This window comes from Rousettus aegyptiacus, unplaced genomic scaffold (assembly GCF_014176215.1).
Source record: "Rousettus aegyptiacus isolate mRouAeg1 unplaced genomic scaffold, mRouAeg1.p scaffold_m13_p_2, whole genome shotgun sequence".
Taxonomy (NCBI): Eukaryota; Metazoa; Chordata; class Mammalia; order Chiroptera; family Pteropodidae; genus Rousettus; species Rousettus aegyptiacus.
Window position 1 is genome coordinate 8,792,071 of NW_023416295.1, and position 19,829 is coordinate 8,811,899.

General features: G+C 39.7%; 1 long non-coding RNA gene across 1 annotated transcript; it reads left to right on the forward strand.

Annotated features, from left to right (window-relative positions):
* Positions 1-729: 729 nt before the first annotated feature.
* Positions 730-3,964, forward strand: LOC118613799. Its single transcript, XR_004955886.1, has 3 exons — positions 730-1,224; positions 2,380-2,915; positions 3,727-3,964. It is a non-coding gene; the product is annotated as an uncharacterized LOC118613799 (long non-coding RNA).
* The last annotated feature ends 15,865 nt before the right edge of the window (positions 3,965-19,829 follow it).

Here is a 19,829-nt window from a genome sequence, read left to right on the forward strand (position 1 = left end):
AATCAATTGTGTTAACAAATGATATTATTATTTCTTCTAATTGTCTATGTGGTTAGAAACTCAAATGTAAGATTTGCTGTGACTATCTGGAAAAAGGCGAAAGTTTTCTGCCATCTGAAGAGAAACCGGAGTATACTATGATTACTCTGTAATGTTGAAAATAGAACTTGTTTTGCTCATCAGCCCCACTTGGTCCTCTCGTTCTCTTTCCTCGTTCTGTCCCTGGAGCTGCATCCTTTGGGTCTCCTACCTGTGCTCATACCTCCAGTTTCCTTCTCCACCAGCTGCTGTTATAGGGCTCTGACCAACCACCCTTCCTGGTTAGAACTCTGTCCTTCTCTTTTTCTTTACTGTTCATCTTTTTACCCCTTTTCTTAAAGGTCCCCATTATATCTACGCTATTAATCATGCGGCTCAGGCAGCTGTGTTGTTTCTGGCTTCCTTCTGCCTCCCTTGATACCTTTTTCTTCTGTGTCCTCACCCTCAGGCTCTGGGCACCAACTCCAGCTAGTCTGATAAAGATCATTCTGGTGAAAGGTCTTGGCGGGTGGGGCCGGAGTGGCAGGCAAGCCCCACCCTCCCAGGATGAGTTTCTCTGCGAATGGTTGTATTCTGTTAATAATTTTCTAGTTTGGGTTTCATGTTTTAATAAGGTAAGATATAAAAATAACAGCAAAGAAACTTTTGAAAGAAAAAAGAAACAGAACAAAACAGAAAAGAATACCCTAATCCATCCCACCAACCTGACACACTAGTTATTTTCTTCCTGTCATTCTTCGTGAATCTTTATTCTAGTATGGAGTTTTTATTCCTGCATTTTAAAACTTAACATTATTTCAGAACCATTTAAAGTCTATTTCTACGCAACCATCAAGACTGTCTTGTTTGATAACCGATTAATATTTCATGGCGTTGGTGGTACCATGTTCAACAGTTCTGTTCGTGAAAATAAATTTTCATTTCTCCGGGACAAATGCCCTAGAGTGCAATTGCTGGGCTGTGTGATAAATCTATATTTCATTTTAAAAGAAACCGCTGAATTATGTTCCAGAGGCAAGGATCACAGGACGAGAAGCAGAGTGGCTGCACGATTTTACAGTAACAATGTATGAGAACCCCAGTTTCTCCACATCCTTCTTCTCAAGCCTGTGGTTCCATTGATATGATCAACAGTACTCCTTCCAGTTAATACAGTATGTGGTCATTCCACTATATCACAGATATGTAAGTAGCGCGTTCTTTGCCAATACCAGAGTTCTGTGTCTCTGTGGTCTTAACTTGCATTTCCTTATGGGCTAGCAATGTTGAACATCCTTTCATAGGCCTTTTTGTCATATGTGGACCCTCTGTAGTAAAATGCCATGTCTCTTATTTATTTTTAAAGTGGATTGTTTATTTATTTATTTTATTTTATTGAATTTATTGGGGTGACCTTGCTTGATAAAATTATATAGGTTTCGAGTGTACAGTTCTACAATATATCATCTGTGTATTGCATTGTGTGGACTGTTTATTTTGAACGTTGAGTTTCTTACATGGAAACATACATAACATAAAATAGATCATAACCATTTTTAAGTGTACGCCTCAGTAGTGTTAAATACATTCACGTTGTTGTACAACCATGAAGCCAATCTCCAGAGCTCTTTTCTTCTTAAAAAACTGAAATCCTGTACTCATTAAACAACTCCAATATCTCCTTCCAGCCCCAGGCAACCAGAATTCTGTTTTCCATCTCTGAGAATTTGAGCACTCTATTTAAGTGAAATCATACAGTATTGTGTCTTTATGTGACTAGTTTAATTCATGTAGCATATGTCCTCAAGTTTTGTCTGTGTTGTAGCATGTGTCAGAATTCCTTTCCTTTTTAAGGAGGACTAATAGTCCATTGTACGTATATACCGCATTTGTTCATTCAGGCATAGAAGGATAATGTTGAGTTTTGAGAATTATTTTTAGATCCTAAGTACAATTTGTTTGTTAGTCGCAAATATTTCTCCCAGCCTTTAATTTTTCTTTATTCTTTTAACAGCATCTGTCACAGAGCAAAAGTTTTACATTTTAATGCTATCCAGTTTATCACTTTTCCTTTTAAGTGTCATGCTTTTCACCTAACCCTAAGTCTGGAAGATTTTCTTCTATGCTTTTTCCAAAAGTTTTGTAGTTTCACGTTGTACATTTTAGTCCGTGACCCATTCTGAGTTTATTTTTGTATAAGTCGTGAGCCTTAGGTCAAGATTCATGTGGCTTTTTTTAATTTAGTAGAATCTTTTATTTATGTTAGATTAGGAGTGAGACTAATAAGGCAGAAAGTATGTAAATTTTCAACAAATATCTGTTTGTTTGTTTGTTTGTTTGTTTGTTTTTTTCCTAATGTAGGCCATGACTATGATATGGGGATTCTCAGGTGCTGGGAGATGCAAACTCAATATGAGACAAGAGACAACCAACCTCAGCACATAGGCGGACGAAATATTTACGGAGATGGTGAGAAACCTGGACTCCCAATAGAGAGAACAAACAACGCACGGCGGCTGGTTTCAGACAGTCCCAGAACATATGTGTTATTTCACTGCAGTTATAAACAGTGTCATTTCCACTGGCTGAGGGTACCGGCTTCTTCAGTGTAGAGTATGGTCACCTGACAGGATCTCATTATTAAGTGATCACCTGCATTGCACATGCTCAGCTTGCTTCTTCCATGCTCCTGCACTAAAGGAAATACCAAAGGCTAAAAAATCTTACGTAAAGGCATACCAGATTTTACTGCATTTCACTTTATTGCATTGCACAGACGGTGCATGTTTTACAAATCGAAGGCAAGGCCCTCCACCAGCAAAAAAGATTACGGCTTGCTTTATTGCGATATTGGCTTTATGGCAGTGGTCTGGAGCCAACCCCGCAATATCTCTGAGGTATGTCTGTAATGGTCTTTCTAAGAGACTAAATTGGTGCTTTGACTTTAGAAAAGTGCATGGAAATTTCCTGCTGGAAGGGACCTCGAGTATGCCTTAGGTTAGCTAACGTTTATCTAGAGCTTATTATGTGCTAGCCACTGTTCTAAGAATTTTACAAATAATCATCCTCGCCACAATCTTTATGGTGGGTTTTATTTTCTTGTTTTCATTTCATAGACAAGGCTATGGGGGGAATGGAGATGCTAAGTAACATGCCCAAGTTTTCATGACTGGGAATTATAAGGCTGTGATTTCACCCCAGGCAGAGCGGCTCCAGGGGCTGTGCTTAACCTCTGCTCATACTCCTCTCTCTCCACGTCCCAAATGTGCAAAGACAGCTCAAGAAGGTTAATCAACTTAAAGCAGTGAGTGGGGCCTATCCCAAGAGTCCACGCTGCACCCAGGTTAACAGCGATAATCTGGCAAGTAAAACAGACTATGAAGTAATAAAGCCAGAATATTTCTCTGTGTGGGAAACACAGATCTGATAAAAACTTAGGTTTATAGATCCAGCTACACATCGTAAGACCTTGGCCAAGTCACTTAGTGAACTTCAGCCTCTTTGTTAGTGGGATGATGGAAATACCTAACTCACATAAAGTGTGAGTATCTAGGCGGGTGATGGTGTTGGTGGTGGTACCTGAGTCACCTATCAGAAAATCACTGGGCTGGTACGGAAGTGGTGTGACACCTGGTTGGTTGGCTGTGTTGATGCCTTGGTTTTGAAGTCACGGTTTAATCTGCGTGTCTGTCTATTCTGAATTGACAGCAGAGAAGCTTCCCTCTGACGTGCTGCTCTTTCTGGAGGTAAAGCAGAAGTGGCCTGAACACGCACGTCCCCAGAACCTGAGACATCGGTTGACATCCAGGTCTTCTCTTTGTATTTAGAGGGACTCTGCCTCTATTTTCCATAACGCCTTGAAACGGAGAGACGTTTATAGCTCATTGGTAACTGCTCGATTTATAGCACAGAACTAGAGGCTGAATAAAGAGACACTTAGCTCTGACATTACAGATGAAATTCCCGCAGAATATATGGGTAGCTGAATGAATGGGCTGCATAATATACCATTAAGCTCTGAGTAATTTTTATCAGAACAAGATATATGGTTCCAGAGTGGTTCAAGTTATAGGACTTAGCTGGTCTGGAAGGGTTTGAAGGAAAACAACAGGGGATTCAGGTGAAAATAAAAGAGATTTAAACAACCCTCCTAATCCACCTCAAAATTAGGACCAGAGACAGATGGAAAATAGAAAGAAATATGTAAAGGCCATATATATTTTGACTACGTTGACATTGTGGAAAACACATATCATTTTAGTGTGGGCAGGCATTGTGGACAGTCTGTGGCTGTGTGCCATGGGACCAAAGCACCCAGGTTCAAATCCCGACATGAGTCTTGGGTCCACGGTGCCCTAGCCGTGGTCTGGGCCAGTTCCTTATTCTCTGTGATTCAGTTTCCTCATCCTCAAGACGGGGATTATAATAGTACTGACCTCGTAGACTGATTGCGAAGATTAAATGAAGAAGACCATGGAAAGCATTTAAAATAGCAGTGCGCGCATCATGAGCCCACAGTATACACTGATTTTTTTTATTTGTATTATCCAAAAACGTGCTTCTAAGTCAGCTTTTCAGTAGAAGACGTTGTTGAAATTTACTCGTAACATCTCACATGACATCTTGGTTTCGATCAGGAATTCTCAGACTGTCATGTAGGAATAATTTTGAAATTCTAATGTAAACAGTTCTTCTGATATGCCTGACTGGACCGACTACTTTATAAAACGGTTAAATTCCACAGCAATGAGAAATTGCCGTAAGAGTTTCTGAAAGCTTCCTCTCACTTTCTCTTCTTCTCTGATCACTGACCAGCACCCCGGGTCTGTGTACCAGCACCAGTCCGTCGGCCACACTCTGAGTGTGGGTTTCACCCTTTCCCTTTGCCGTCTGTGGCGACGTCTGTTGTTCAGCAACCTTTTTACCTTTGCCCTGGGGAAAAAAACACCACCTCTGCCTTTGGGAAACTATCCCTCCTCCATCCCATATGCTCCAGTGGGGTTCCCACGCAGAGGGCACTGCCCTCCTCAATGCAGGGCGGACCCATTACTGTCCTGGCAGGAAACAGATGGAGGCACCCTCAAACTGGATAATGTGAGGACAATTTAATAATGACAGTGTTTACATAGTTAGGGGGCAGGATCTAGTGAAACGAGCAAGAGATAATGCAGCACTTTGGAGCTAGGGAAAGTGGGACTCCACTGTTGCTTGTAAGCCTAAAAGGCAAGGGCAGGAAGTGGTTACCAGGCCCCGGAGAGGGCAGCTGATGGAGAAGCTACCTGACAGCAGCTGGGGCATTGAGAAGAACAGTGATTCAGGGAGCCAGGCAGAAGGTGATTCAGGGGGATAAACACCATCGTACCAATTTTGTCCCATTCTCTAACCTTATGTAAGTACCTCCCATTAGCCAAACACAGCTGGAAGCCGGAGAGAACGAAGCCCTTGATGCTTTCCATGCAGGTCGGCCTCTAGGGCATAGGGCAGAAATAGGTGGAGTGTGGGGCAGAGGGTGGGCAGCCGCTCTGCTTTGCCTGGGTCTGGGGGCTTTCCTGGGCCAGGAAACTTCCAATGTTAAAGCTGGGCCAGTTCCAGGCAAGATGGGACAGTTGGTGACTCTAGATCTAGGGAAGCAAAGAGAGAGTGGCAGAGCTCCTCCAAGTGTGACCGATCATAATATATCCATTTTCTTAGCCACAACAATGTGTCCATTTTGTTTATTCATCACTCAAAGCAGCACGCACACGTGTGTGTGTGTGTGTGTGTGTGCACGCGCGTATGTGTATGCTCACATGGCGATGGTGAGTAATCTAATCCAATTAAGTTTAATAATGAGAGCAAGGCCCCCCAAAGCTGAATGAAGTCACTGGGTGTTCTGGGCAGCAGGCTGGCCCATTAGGGGCTTACAGAGATTGATATCATCTTAATCATACTGACCAATTGTTCTCAAATTTGGCTGCACTCTGATTTATCTGGGGAACTTCAAAATTACTCTTGCCTGGGCTCTTCTCCCTGATAATCTGATTTAATTGGTGGTGATGTGGTGTAGGTGATTACAATATGCAGCTGAGTTTGAAAAATAGGATGACCTCAAACGGGGATGCTAAGGGACTTTCTATGAACAGAGAAGGGTTTCAGTTTACTGCTGGGGATGCTGAATGCAGGCCGAGAGCTGTTCCATCAGCTGGGACCAGGGCTTTGTTTAAATGTCCTGCCTTGGTAGGTGCCAAGACACTGCGCACCGCCGTCTCTGTCTGTGCCCCTTCTGGAGAGGATAAGAGGAGTCAGGATTCCTCCAACAGCCTCTCACCCTACAGCCACAGTTTAGGAGTATGAAACAGGGTCCATCAGGCCTCTGATGTCTGCGGGATAGCTTGCCATCCCAAGTCCCGGCAGCGTGCCTGTCTCACAGGGCTCTGGGGTAGGTCCAGCGCACATATTATCCTGTGTACTATTAGCCGGCTTCTCTGGAAGCATTTGGGAGAATCACTGACACCGTTAAGTAAATACAACCTGCAGCACAGGTCGGGCCTAGGCAAGAGAGGCATCTAAGGCATAAAATGTAAGCAGGTTTCTACTCTGGCCCCGAGAACAGGTGCCTCCTTAAAATGTGCACCCTTGCCACCTTGCTTCACCTTATTCTCACCTGTGCTGCAACTCTCTTCATCTAGAATGGCCCGTTTTGACAAGCAGCTCACACGTGCAGTTAGTAGCATCTGCTTTTCTAACTTTAGATTGATTGGGTGGGGAGGGGTCGAGAAGGGGAGAGTCTCATGCCAAAGTCCACTATTCATTTCTACCTCTCCACTCCGCTCGTCACAGATGGCGGCCACATCCCGTGGTCCCATGAACTCTCCTTCCCAGAATCGCATTGGAGCTGCTCTGAAGGAGCTATCTGGATCTCTTGGAAGTAACTCCTTGTTTGGGGCTCTCATGATGGATCCTGGTAGGTGCCACAGAGGAATAGAGCCTCTATTTTAAGACAGACCAGTTCAAATCTGCCATTCACAGTACAAGATAAACTGGACCTTGTCTTCTGCAGACATGGAAGATGACGTCTGCCTCTTCATTTGAGGTGCCTTGCTAATTTCCAATCAGTTGGAAACATACTCTTGACATTTTTTAAAACTCAAGTCAGTTTCACATGATGTAGTTTCAAACAGAAACTTCATTTTATTATACAAATTGACCTTTTTGTCCTCAGTAACTGATTCTATACAGATTCTGTCCTATAAATTGTTTTCATTTCCGGTAATGAATTTGAGAGTTAAATTATGCGTAAGTTTCTGTGTGTGTGTGTGTGTGTGTGTGTGTGTGTGTGTATTTTCTCTTAAATCAGAATTGAATATTATTTCTTACCAACAATGAAGTCACTTTCAGCCCTTTTGTCATGGGAGATTCTTAGTATTGGCGTCCCTTAAGTGAAGAGTGCTTTGGAAGATGGCTATGGCTTTTGTTGGTGTTATGGGGTGCCTAGCACTTTGCAATACTTAACACAAATGAAACTATAACAAGTGCTTTGTATTCGTCGTGCAATGAAGACATCACTTAACACTGAACACACAACACAGTTAATGCCTAATAATTCTACTTTTAGCATCTACCGGCTATCAGCCAGCGTGTATCCTGACCTGACCCTTTTCATTTGTATAAAGCAGCATAAACTGATGAATCCACACAAAGGGCCCTGTTGGTGGGTGTCTCTTGGCTATTGTCTATTACCCAGGGACAAAGGGGATAGGCTCACAGAATCAGGAGAGCATGAGAACTTTGGAATATGAGGCGGTGACTGAGGCCTAAATGGAGATTGCAAAATCCTTTTCTTGGAAGTCTCTTGTCAACTGAATGGGCCTTCCTCTGCTCAGGTCTGGAGGATCTCTGGCTTCTGCTGCCCCTGAACTTCTTTACTCTAGGAAAACAAGGACACGGGTGTGATGCCCGAGGTCACAGGATGAATCAGAACCTACTCAGAGGTGCTGATTCCTTGCCTGCTTTCAGGCCTGGGATGGGGAATTATGAAAAACTATAAACACTGAGCTTTAATTTTTTTTTTTCTACATTAAATAAAGCTTTGGAAATCGCTTTCCCTTCACAACCCCCACTATTGATTTTTCACTGTCGATAGATTTTTTTTTTTAAAAAAAGGCCATTTACATGTAAATCGAGCAGACATGCATACATTTGCATTTATATTAGCTCATTGTCATTAATTATTTATTATTTTCAGTAATCCCGAAAGGTGGGCTTGTGGTGGTCTCTGTTTTACAGCTGGATCAGGTTTCTGTTGATTGTGGGGCCAGTTCCAAGCCAGGTGGGCTTTGAAACTCCTCTGAGAACAGGGCCTGTCTTACCTGGGGTAGGAACTCCTCCTGTGCTTATTGAATGAATTTTTACATAGGTTTGCTTTTGTGAAAATGCTCACCAGCGTTTTTTCATTCACTGTTGTTATGGAAACCCTTTGGTTCATTTGTTGCTAGCATTGTTGGCGAACTTTTACTACAGAAATTTTCAAGCATTCACAAGAGCAGAGAGAGCTGTCTATGGAGCAGCCAGATATGAAAACCCACTTTCCACAACTATCGACATTTTGTCAACTTCATCCCATCTACCTCCAGCCTCTTGTTTTATTTTTGATTTTTGTTTGCCGAAATATTTGAAAGCAAATCTTAAATGCCATACACATCATTCATAAATGCTTCCAAGAATAGATGAGGACTTTAAAAAATCCAGAATCATCACCCCATTATCACACCTAGTAAAAATAACGCAATTATGTAATGCCATCTAATTCCAATCCATGATTTAAAAATGCCTAATTTTATTTGGTTTCGAGAATCGGGATCCAATATTTGTCACCATTTGATTTCAGTCCCTTCAATTTGATAAGCATTTCTGAGCACCAATTACAGGCCAGGAGCAGGGGCAATAAAAACCAATATAATTTAGTCCCTGGCCTGGATGTCGTCATAGTTTTTCAGAGAAGACAGGCACAGAAATGAATGACTCTAATATATAGACAGTGCAGGAAAGTCTAAAAATGAATTGTGCATCATATGTAGTGGGCACACAGAGAGGGAGGCTCAGGAAACTACAAGGTGACAGCAAAATGTTTCAGCTTTGAACAGCTAATGTTTACGAAGCGATTGCCATGTGCCAGGGATGGTTTCAGATGTGTATCAGCACATTTAACCCCCTCCATAACCCATGTTATTATACTTACTCTACACGCTGGGGCATGAAGTGGTTCAATAATGTAATTATTGAACAGTGAATAGGAAGTTTGGGTAGGATCTTTGGGCAGAGAAAATTCAGAGAGGAAAGAACCCCCAATATGAAAGTTCACAGTGAGGTTGTCACATGGCTGATGTGTGTCTGTTGAGGGCCAGTGTGGGAGGGGACAGACTGGGGGTGGGGGGAAGAGCTGTAAACTCACCCCTCTTGGCTGAACTGGAGGGTGGGAATACTTTATAAATTAGGCAAGGGAGGAGTTGAACTCTTTTCTTTAGGAAATGGGATGTACTGACAGTTAAAATGGAGACTGATAAAATCAGATTTATATTTTTCAAAGAAAAATCTGCTGGCATTGTGAAGACTATAGCGGACTAGGGAATTGCCTGAGAAATCTCTGGGAAAGAGACCAGCAGTGGGGCAGGCCAGTGGAGGAAGAAGATCTCTTCACACTGATTTTTCCTTAAAACACTTAGGATGTTCTTTTCTTACTATGAAAAGTAATACATGCTTATCATAGACAATTTGGAAAATACATAAAGAAGAAAAATTTCTATACTCCCAGAAGTGGTATTTTCAAAGATTTTCATAGATCTCCTTCCAGTTTTATACACGTACATTTGCTAAAATTTCGACCTTGGCTGCTTATTATTTTGAATTCTGCCTCTTTCATTTAATATTATGGCTTAGTAATTTTTAGTGTCACCAAGGTTTAAGAAAACATGGTTTTGCATGAATGCGTTGTTCCATCAAATAGTGACATCATCATTTATGAATTATCCTATTGTTGGACATTTAGGTTATTTACAGGTTCCCTTTTCCTTTATTTGTATTTCAGAGGGTAAAATTTGTTTGAATTTCTACTAAACAATTCCCGCATCAGAATTGGAGTCCTGGATCCTTCGTTGCTCTGAATCAAGCAATTATACTGAAGTTTTCCAATGGAACTCGCCTCTCATGTTCAAGTGCAACCACCCAGTAACCACAAGAAAAGGAGACACTAAACTTCAAGAAGCTGTGGTCCAGTCTGAACTCGCAGCTTTTTGCTTCACCCACCTGAGTGTGTTTTGGGTAACAATTCATCAAGTAAGTGGGTCGAATGGGCTTCATCGACCTGAATTTGTAAGTTAGGCTAGCACCCCTGTTACTGCTGCCCCAGGAACACTTTGTTTCTGGGTACCCTTCACTTAGCATAATAACTCCTTTTAACCTAATAATAGCTACTTCCATCACAGAAGAGAATGAGACTGAAAATATCTGATTTTGAAAATTTTTGATTTTGAGAGTTTACAAAGAAGGGGCAAGTTGTTCAGCTGCTGAAAGTAGATACAATTTTGTGGAAAGCATTTGAAATATTCAAATGTCCATTTGTATGCCAAGGACCTCATTATAATAAATACATCTATTGTCCCCTAAATCATTTTTCACTGTAAACCTAAATTGATCATTTGAATTCTTTCAAAGAATGTAATGGTTAGATTATTTGGGAATCTGATGTGAAATGCAATCTGTCCAGTGTTTCTGTGTACTCTTATCAGGCCATATCTAATTCAACGGTAGGAATTAAAGGCTATAGATCAAATCAATTACCCACTCTCCTCTAAACCAGAAGAGTGTGAAAATACAGGGAATTTAGTTGGCGGTGCTCCTGACTGAAAAGGAACACACACACACACACACACACACACACACACAAAGACAAAAACAACAGAAAGATGGTCATGTTTCCAAGGAAATATTTCTTCAGTAGTTCACTTTGATGTGCTAAAATTAATATCTTTTGACTACTGTTTAAAGACAGTGTATTAATTAAATTCTCGATTTTGAGGAAAACTGCTTTCTATACCACTTGCAAGCTGGGCAGGCTTGAACAAGGTGTGTGCACCACGAGAATTATGGCGATTGTCTAGTCAGGACCCTGGGAGATAGAGTCAGGCAGCCTCCCTCATGAGACAGTATTGCAATCCTTGAAAATTCATGTCCGCAGAGGCAACCACACGTCTCTATCAAGGTTGTTTGGGTGAAGCCATATCTCCTCATCTCCCTCAAGAGAGTGGAAGAAACTTTTCTTGCAGTCTCAACAAGGTTTGATTGGAGTTGGTGGTCTGAATCTGAGTCTCCAGGTTGGGTTCCTCTCTAGATTTTAAGAAGCATCTTTCTCCAATGCTTGCCTTGGAGCTCCTTCTCAGACATCTCAGAGGTGATGCAGTCATGAGCAGAATAGGCATTTATTAATGGTCTGTTGTTTACTGAGAAGTAGGAACATAATATGTTAAGGAATTGTGTGCCTGAAAAGTGAGAAAAGTGGAATTCTGGAAAAACAAGAGTTCATCAAAAGCCCACCATTTGGCAGGATCGACATATGAATTTATCTAGTGAAGGGAACTATTGTCATTGTGATGTCCCCTTTGCCTTCCTTTCTGTTGAGTTTCTCAGAAAAGAAATTTAAGAGGAACAAGGATAGAGATCCAGGAAGTGTGATGGGCTATGGAGTTAGGAGGGGGATAGAGGAGGAAGCAACTGGTTTACATAATGACTTTGCATGTTATTTCCTGTATTCCTAGCATAAGTTTGTTTCTGTTTGTGCTTGTAGACATCAGATCATATTTGAGCTCTCAGGAGAATTTGTCAGATGATCTTGCCCTTCATTCTAGTTTTGTGGAACAGTACAGGAATTGCCACTTGGTGACTTTTAAAAATCTTTAGTTTTTCCTTCCTTCCTTCCTTCCTTCCTTCCTTCCTTCCTTCCTTCCTTCCTTCCTTCCTTCCTTCCTTCTCTCTCTCTCTCTCTCTCTCTGCACATTATGGAAAATTTGAAAAATGTGGAAACATTTTTATAGGAAACAAAGAATTCCCATATTTCCATTATCCAAAGAAAGCCTTTGTTAATGTCTATGTCTCTCTCTTTTTAAAATCATTTTGCTTATTTTATTTTACTATTAGTGTCAAGTATACAGTCCACGTATCTCTTTTTTCAGTCTTCATTGTTTTTCACATATATACGTATAGAGTCGGTGTCAAGACTATAATATCTTCAGAGTCAGATGCATTGCAGGTACCTGTTCTACCTACCAGTTATGCGAAGCTGGATAAAGTAACGGCTTTGCTGAGTCTGTTTTCTCTTACATGAAATGAACATGAAAGTACCCAATTATATGGTGATTGTAAGAATTAAATGAGCTTATGTGTGAAAGTTACTTATGTCTTAGCTAATATTAATATGGTAGCTGACATTAACACTATTAGAGTTGTGATAATACAGGATACATGCCATCGCTTGCTCTTTTCACGGAATAACCTATTTTCTAGGTCGTTGCAAACTCAACACAATTATTTTTGCCAAGGGCATAATATTTTATCACATGCTTTCCTAATTTATCATATTTTAGTGCTTTCACTTTTCTTTAAATTGTATAGTATTTTAATAATTTCTTATTCTAGGAAATGTTATCAAGAAACAGAGAATAGCAGTAGTATAAACAGGAAAATTCTGCAAAAGGCCCTGTAGTCCGTGTTTGGGTGATGTCCGATTTCCCACACAAACCAGCTTTTCAGACTCTCTCAGCCTCAGTTTTTCTGCTGCAATATGGAAATAAGAGCCCATCTTATTACAAGGCAATAAACAAGATAATGCATATAAAGTACTTGGTATGTGATAACCTCTCAATAATTCTAGAACAGTGTGTTTGCTCTTTGCATCTGAGTCTAAGATGCATTCACTCATAGGTACAGTTTTTAAAATAAAGCACACATTTTTCTTTATATTAACACATTTTCTTTTAATTTGAGTAGGGACCTCAAATACAGTAGCAGGAGGAAGAGAGTGTTTTCATTCTAATGCAGGACTTTGCTATTCTCTCTATGAATATGCATATTTACATACACACACATATTTATTTAACATCAAGAATAAATACAGGGAAACTGAGGTAGAATTTTGACCTTTTTTTGTGTGTGTGGGCATGTGAGAATTTTTCTCTTGTTTGGGCACAAGAAATAATTCTAGACTAATGTGTAAATGTCAATCATTTTTTTCTCTCTGTATTTTAAAGAACAATGTCATAAAATACTTATATTCTTTCCAAGTCTCTTTTATATATATTTTTTTTCTATAACTTAGAACATTTTCTTTTGCATTTTGTCACCTTTTCTACCTAAAAAGTAATGTCTTTCAATTGATAAAGCTGCAAAGCCAAAAAATCATAATTCTGTTACCACAGATAACATTAAAAATATATACAATGGAATAACAACAACAAAACCCTTTAACTGCAATTTCTTTGTTCTTTATCCACAAAGGAAATAAATTGCAAGTACCTAATTTTAAAAGGTGAAGTTGGCTAGCCTTAGGGTAAAAACTCATGGTAGATATTAAATTTGCTAGAAAGTCAAGCAATTGTCTGTATACTCACATTGTAAATTAATATGCTCTTCATATAAAGATTCATACAATCTTTACCTTTAGTATCTTCTCCATAATGTATTTGTGTGTATGTCTGTGTATATACATGAGTGTACATGTGTGTGTGGTATCTTAGGCTCTCATGAAACCACACACAAAAAACAAAAGTTCTCAAATTCATAAACGATAATAGTATAGAGGATTGTGGGAGTTGTGTTAATGACTTTACTCCATAATTATTGCTCCTTAGATAGTTGCATCAACAGTTGATTTTGATTGGGGTGTTTATTTCCCTTTAACTTTTTATGGCTGCAGTGTAGAAGGACTCCAGAAAAAAAGAGGAAAGACAGCTAAATTACAGAAACAGCTTTTTCAGTTTAGTTTATTTAAATTCATTCAAGATCAAATAATTTTTCTAGCTCTACTTTGTGTTCAATTCTGCCAGACAAGGATTCTATCATTTTAAATTAGACATGTTATTTTCCAAGAGGATTTTTTTTTTAGAGGGTGTCTTTCACCTCTCTGTTCAGGTTGCTTATGCATTTATTGTTCATAATGGGTAAAATACAACTGAGAGCACTATAAATCACCAAATGTGGTCGAGAAAAGTGGTAAATAGGATTCACAACAGATAAGAGCGTTGGAGCAAATGTGAGCCTTTAATGCATGACTGCAGTAGTGTTTAGGGAAAATAAAGAGGGGCTTCTCCTTGTCAGAAGGAGGAACCACTGTTGGTAATTGGGAGGAGGTACATGGCAGTGATTTGGACACATATTAGATCTCTCACCTTGTGAATCATCCTCAGACGCACCCATGTCCCCAGCTGACTCATATCTGTCCCATCTTCTCCAAGGCTGCCAAGGCTGTTCTGTGAATTAATGTCTCATCCAACTGGGCACTGAGACAGGTTCTATATTGGTGAAAGGGTTGCAACTCACATTGTTAACCTTTGACTGGAAAAACAAAAAATTTATTTCTTGTACTGTGTTTTAAGAGAAGAACACCATATTATTTAGATTTAAGGTTTTATTATATACTCATTAATTTATACCCTGTTTATTTATTATAAACTGAATTGTGTCCCTCCTCCCAAATTCACATGTTAAAACCCCAACCCTCAGAGTAACTGTATTTGGAAATAAGGAATTTCAAGATTTGATTAAGGTTAAACGAGGCCATAAGGATGAGGCCCTAATCCAATAGGAGTGGCATCCCTATTAGGAGTGGAACAGACATCAGAGATGTGCCACCAGAGAAAAGGCCAGTGGGGACAGTGAGAAGGGGGCTTAGGAGGAAGGGCCCAGGCCTGTAGAAACCTTGATCTTGGATTTTCAGCCCCCAGAACTGTGAGGGGAAAAAGAGTCTATGGTTTAAGCCACCTAGTCTGTGGTACTTTGTTATGGCAGTTTTAGCAGTCTAATACACTATGGATTAGTGGTTCCAAAGACTTAGAGTATTCAAAAGTGAGTTCATTGTATTTATTTCTACCATGTGTACATATGGTTGCATATTATTAGCAAGCTGTCCTCTTATTTATTGGAAATAATATATCTCAAGCTTTAGTGGCTTTATTGCCCTATAATTAAGGAGACTGCAGAAGCTTAGAATCTTTTCTGAGAGCATGGTAACCCAGCCTCTATTGGAAGATCTAGGTAATTAAGAAATAGTCAACCTAATTAACAGGAGCACTTATGAATATATAACTATCGTCATGTGTGTGCGTAAAGAGGCTGAAGGGAACTACATTTATTATATTCATCTACATTTCAGAACGACTCAGCTGCCTTAAATGGGAAAGTCTGAAATACCAGTAAAAACAGGATAACTGGCCACACACACTTTGCTCGAGCTAACTCACCCTTGAAGACAGCCACTCTCGCCATTTAATTATGCAGTAGGGAGACGGTTTAGGATTTCTGCTTAGCCAATAGATGTCAAAAGATGCCCTGTGGGAATTGTTAGATTGAAAGAACGGCATTCTTGACTTGTCTTTGTGAGCTTTAAAGGTGAAGGCGTGCCCACACGACACTGATGAAATAAGGGAGAGCAAATTCTCTTTCTCTACTTATTTTGCCCTGCCTAGATAAATGTTCTATGGACTTAGCATGAGATGAAAGTCAAATTTGAAGACAAAAGTTTAGATGCAGGTAGAGTTTTGAGTATCTGCCCAGAGCTAGCTTGGGCAAGAAATTGGGAAAATACAATTGAAAGCTCATGTGGGTTAGGTTATGTGAGAGATGAGGAGAACAATTTCTTGCTTTCTGGGTGCAGCTTTTCAAAAAGACTAGTTTCTTAGTTTATAAGACACTCTCCATGGCATGGGGTAGAAGAGTTTGGACACATGGGCTGAAATATTCTCACGGAGTTTCCTTATCCCTAGTTATAGATTTTCTGTGTATTCACAATAGGCTCAGATGTGACCCTAGGGAGGTCTTATGCTGAGAGTAAGAGACCTCACAGCAAATGTCTCTGTATCTCAGCCACTGAAGAGCTGAGACCCAGAAGATGTCTCAGGTACATGGAGAGTCGGTACTTCTGCCCTTCAAGATCTTAGTATATACACAGGCTCCAGGACCCAAGCGCCATCTCTGGAGATGACCCTGAATATTATGAGATTGTTTCTCTCTTCTTTATCTTTGCCCAGTAAAATGGGAACTCCAAAATTTTTTTTTTTTTAAATGAGTTTACTTGAAAAATGGAAAATGTTTGTTTTCTGTACATCTGAACTTGGACCTAAGGTTTGTTACTGCTACAACTGCACATCAGCATAATGCACGATTGTGTTTGTCTTTTGCAGCAAGGCTGGCGTGTATGGTGTCAGAGAATTACAATGGGATTAATGACCTAAATAAGAGACATTTAGTAGCTGGAGAAGGATTGGGCATTATGTATTGTTGATGGATCAAGGAATAAAGAAAGAAACCAAAAAAAGTATACAAATCAGAAGGTATACTTGTGATTCTACTTATGTCAAACCTATTTTTTTTCCCTAGAGAAATGCTTGTCTGTAGTTGAACAGAGCTTACCAGCTGAGCACCCTCTACCCCAATGCCAACAGAATGGTGTTTCCAGCCACGAAGAACCATATACCAGTTGAAAATGACAAACTGAAAATATGAGGATTCAGTGAACCCCAAGAAGACACCTGGGTGAGAGAACCACACCTTCAGGCTTCCAAGCATGTTAGTGTTTCTCCAACCAAGAAGAAAGAGCTCTGCTCATTTCCAATTTAGCAAAGGCCATAGGACAGTGGTTCTCAACCAGGTGTGATGCTCCCCTCCCCCTCCCTCACAAGGGATATTTGACAATGTCTGGAGACATTTTTGGTGATCCCAATGGGTGAGTGGGGATTCTATGGGCATCTAGTGAGCAGAGACCAAGGATGCTGCTAAATATCCTACAATTCAAAGGACAGCCCTTCACACCCCAAAATTAACTAGCTTAAAATGTGGGTATGACGCTATCCAGAAAGTCACGTCTAACATTAATACCGAATGTTTCAAAATCAAGCGAATGCTCAGTTCACAGTATCTTGCATCAGATTGCTTTTTAGACACCTGGTACCGATTAGACATAAAGAAAAGTGATTTATAGTTCAAATCACTGTAAAAATGACTTACAGCTAAAATATAAGCTGACAAACCTGCTTCTCTTTTTCAAGGAACTGATTTATAAAGCAAGGATGCTGTTCTTTTATTATTATTATTATTATTTTGGTTCTTTATTTCTAGAAAATATTCTTGCTTTTATGTGTCAATGAATGTAAATCTTTATAGAGTTTTCACACATTTTAAAGCATGAATAGTGAACAAACACTTAAAAACCAATTTATTGGAGTGTAGGATGATTACATGACTCAGATGCACACATGGACTGTTTATCCCAGATCTGGCAAAGAACAAAAATGCTTATTTCAGATGAGAATGTAAACTGTATTGGAATGCCCCATAGACTATGCATCTATTTCAGTCTTGAGAAGAAAACTAATCATTCATTATGGGCAAGATAACAGGCTATTTCTATCACATAGCAGACCTGATTCTTTAAAGTTTAAGTTTCACAAGGACCTTATACTTTAATCATGTAGAAATTGTCATGGCCTAGGATGTCTTTGGGAATGGGGAGATGACACAATGTTAACTGTGTCATTTTGTGCATATGTGATGGTTCACCTCTTTGTGGGACCATTCCATTTTAGATGTTGGGAGATGATCGCGGCATTATAAGACTCTAAAGTCAAGCAGTTGGATTGATAATGAGAAACATTTTCAAAGACAGAATTTTAATATAGACCTTTTAAACTCATGAATTCACATCAATAGAACTAATAAGCTTATGCTCACTAGGCTGCTGTGTGTGTCTATTAAGTGAAACTAATTTCACTTAATCTTAATTAATTTTCAATTTTTATTTTGTCTCCTCAGTTCCTGCATTATTCTCTTAATTACGGCTTATGCTCTGCTTTGTTGATACTAGAAATTAAAATCAAATAAGGAAGGGAAGCCAAGTTCAAGTCTACTTAGGTGGCAGGGTCCATATGACCAAACCGTTACCATAATATGGAGGTGAAAGTGTGTGTGTGTGTGTGTGTGTGTCTGTGTGTGTGTGTGTGTGTGTGTATTTCATTTTGATTTCTACAGAAATTACCTCCTTTCTCCAAATATATCAGTTTCCATTTGCAATAGCAGTGCCTTTTTCTCTCTAGGAATGTATTTTTGAAATATCTAGAATCATGCTTTTGTTGGTACTTAGGAGTCGTATAAATTACGGAAATATAAACTAGAACCTATAGCAACCATCTTTCCTATACTGACCTAATTACTTTAACATATATACAAAACTGAAGGGTTCTAAAGTCTTTGAAGGAAATTGTAGACTGTCACAGCCAGTCACAAAACTGAACATTCAGTGTCAGTTGGTATTTATAGAACCAACTTTCTAAGTATTTGGCCTTGCTTCCTAAATTAATTTTTTAATAGATAATGTTGAGTTGAAATATTTTAATCTTAGAGATTAAAAATAACTGTTTTTCTTTTGAATTATCTGCTGCAAAAGAAATGCATCAACCTGGGCCAGTGCTGAAAGCTGTTCCCGTCTGACACATGAAACACAGTCATATCACGCTGTTCCAGACTGTCACAAAAAGCCACATCTCATTCATTGTTAGCTCCATGCTGCTAGAATAGTTCACGTGTCTGAGTTTTTATCATTCTTCATGACAGTGTCAGGGAGGAATGTAGATGTCTCATGGCTCTATCTGATGTATTGCCACGTCCACGTTGTCAATAGTAGTAACGTAACAAGAACAGAGAAGACCTCTTTCCTCAGTAGCCACTTCAGAACTTTCGGTTTTAAAATAACATCTGGTTAGTGGTGCCCAAAACAAGCTCTTCTACAGAAAGAGGTAAAAAATTACACTGTGATCCAAACCTAAAACTAAGCCATTTACCTGTTGCCAGAAGCTAGGACAATAAGAACTAGTATTGTTGGCCCATGGAATGAGTCTGGAAACACTATCAGTGGTCCTGAGAGCTGACGCAACACTTTTTTAACCATTTCCCACCACCTGCTACCAACTTAGAATTAAAGTCTTTATCAGAAAATGCAACAGCTGCCCTGGTGTTACAAGGGTGTCCTGATCCTTCCATTTCTCCTGTTCCCAGACTAAAACTCCTACAAAGAAACTCTACATAAAGGAAATGGGAGGTGAGGCAGGTGGGAGAGGATGAAGGCAGATGAAAGAACTAGGAGGGATCCTGGGTAATGTATTTTCTTACGTGATCCGTTTGTTCAAAAGGAGAAAGCAAAACAATGGGGTTGAGGAGATCCATCTCATTCAAGAGAGTTATGTGTGTTAGTAAAGGAGAATTAGCTTAGAAGCACATCCATCTGCCATCCACATGGAGATCTAAGAAAGAAATTTGACCAGGATCCAACTGGACAGAGAAGAGAGCCAAAGTTAATAGACACTTCCTGTTTTTTGGATGCTGGTCTAGACAGATTTTTTATTGAGACAGAATACACACACACACATATACATACATATAGAGATACATATATACACATACATATAGATACATATAAATATAAGAATGAGAGAAGAAATGGAACATCATTCAGAAGAAACAAGGGAAGAGCAGACGGCTGAAAAAGATTTACTATAGGAATGAAAAAGTAGAAAACT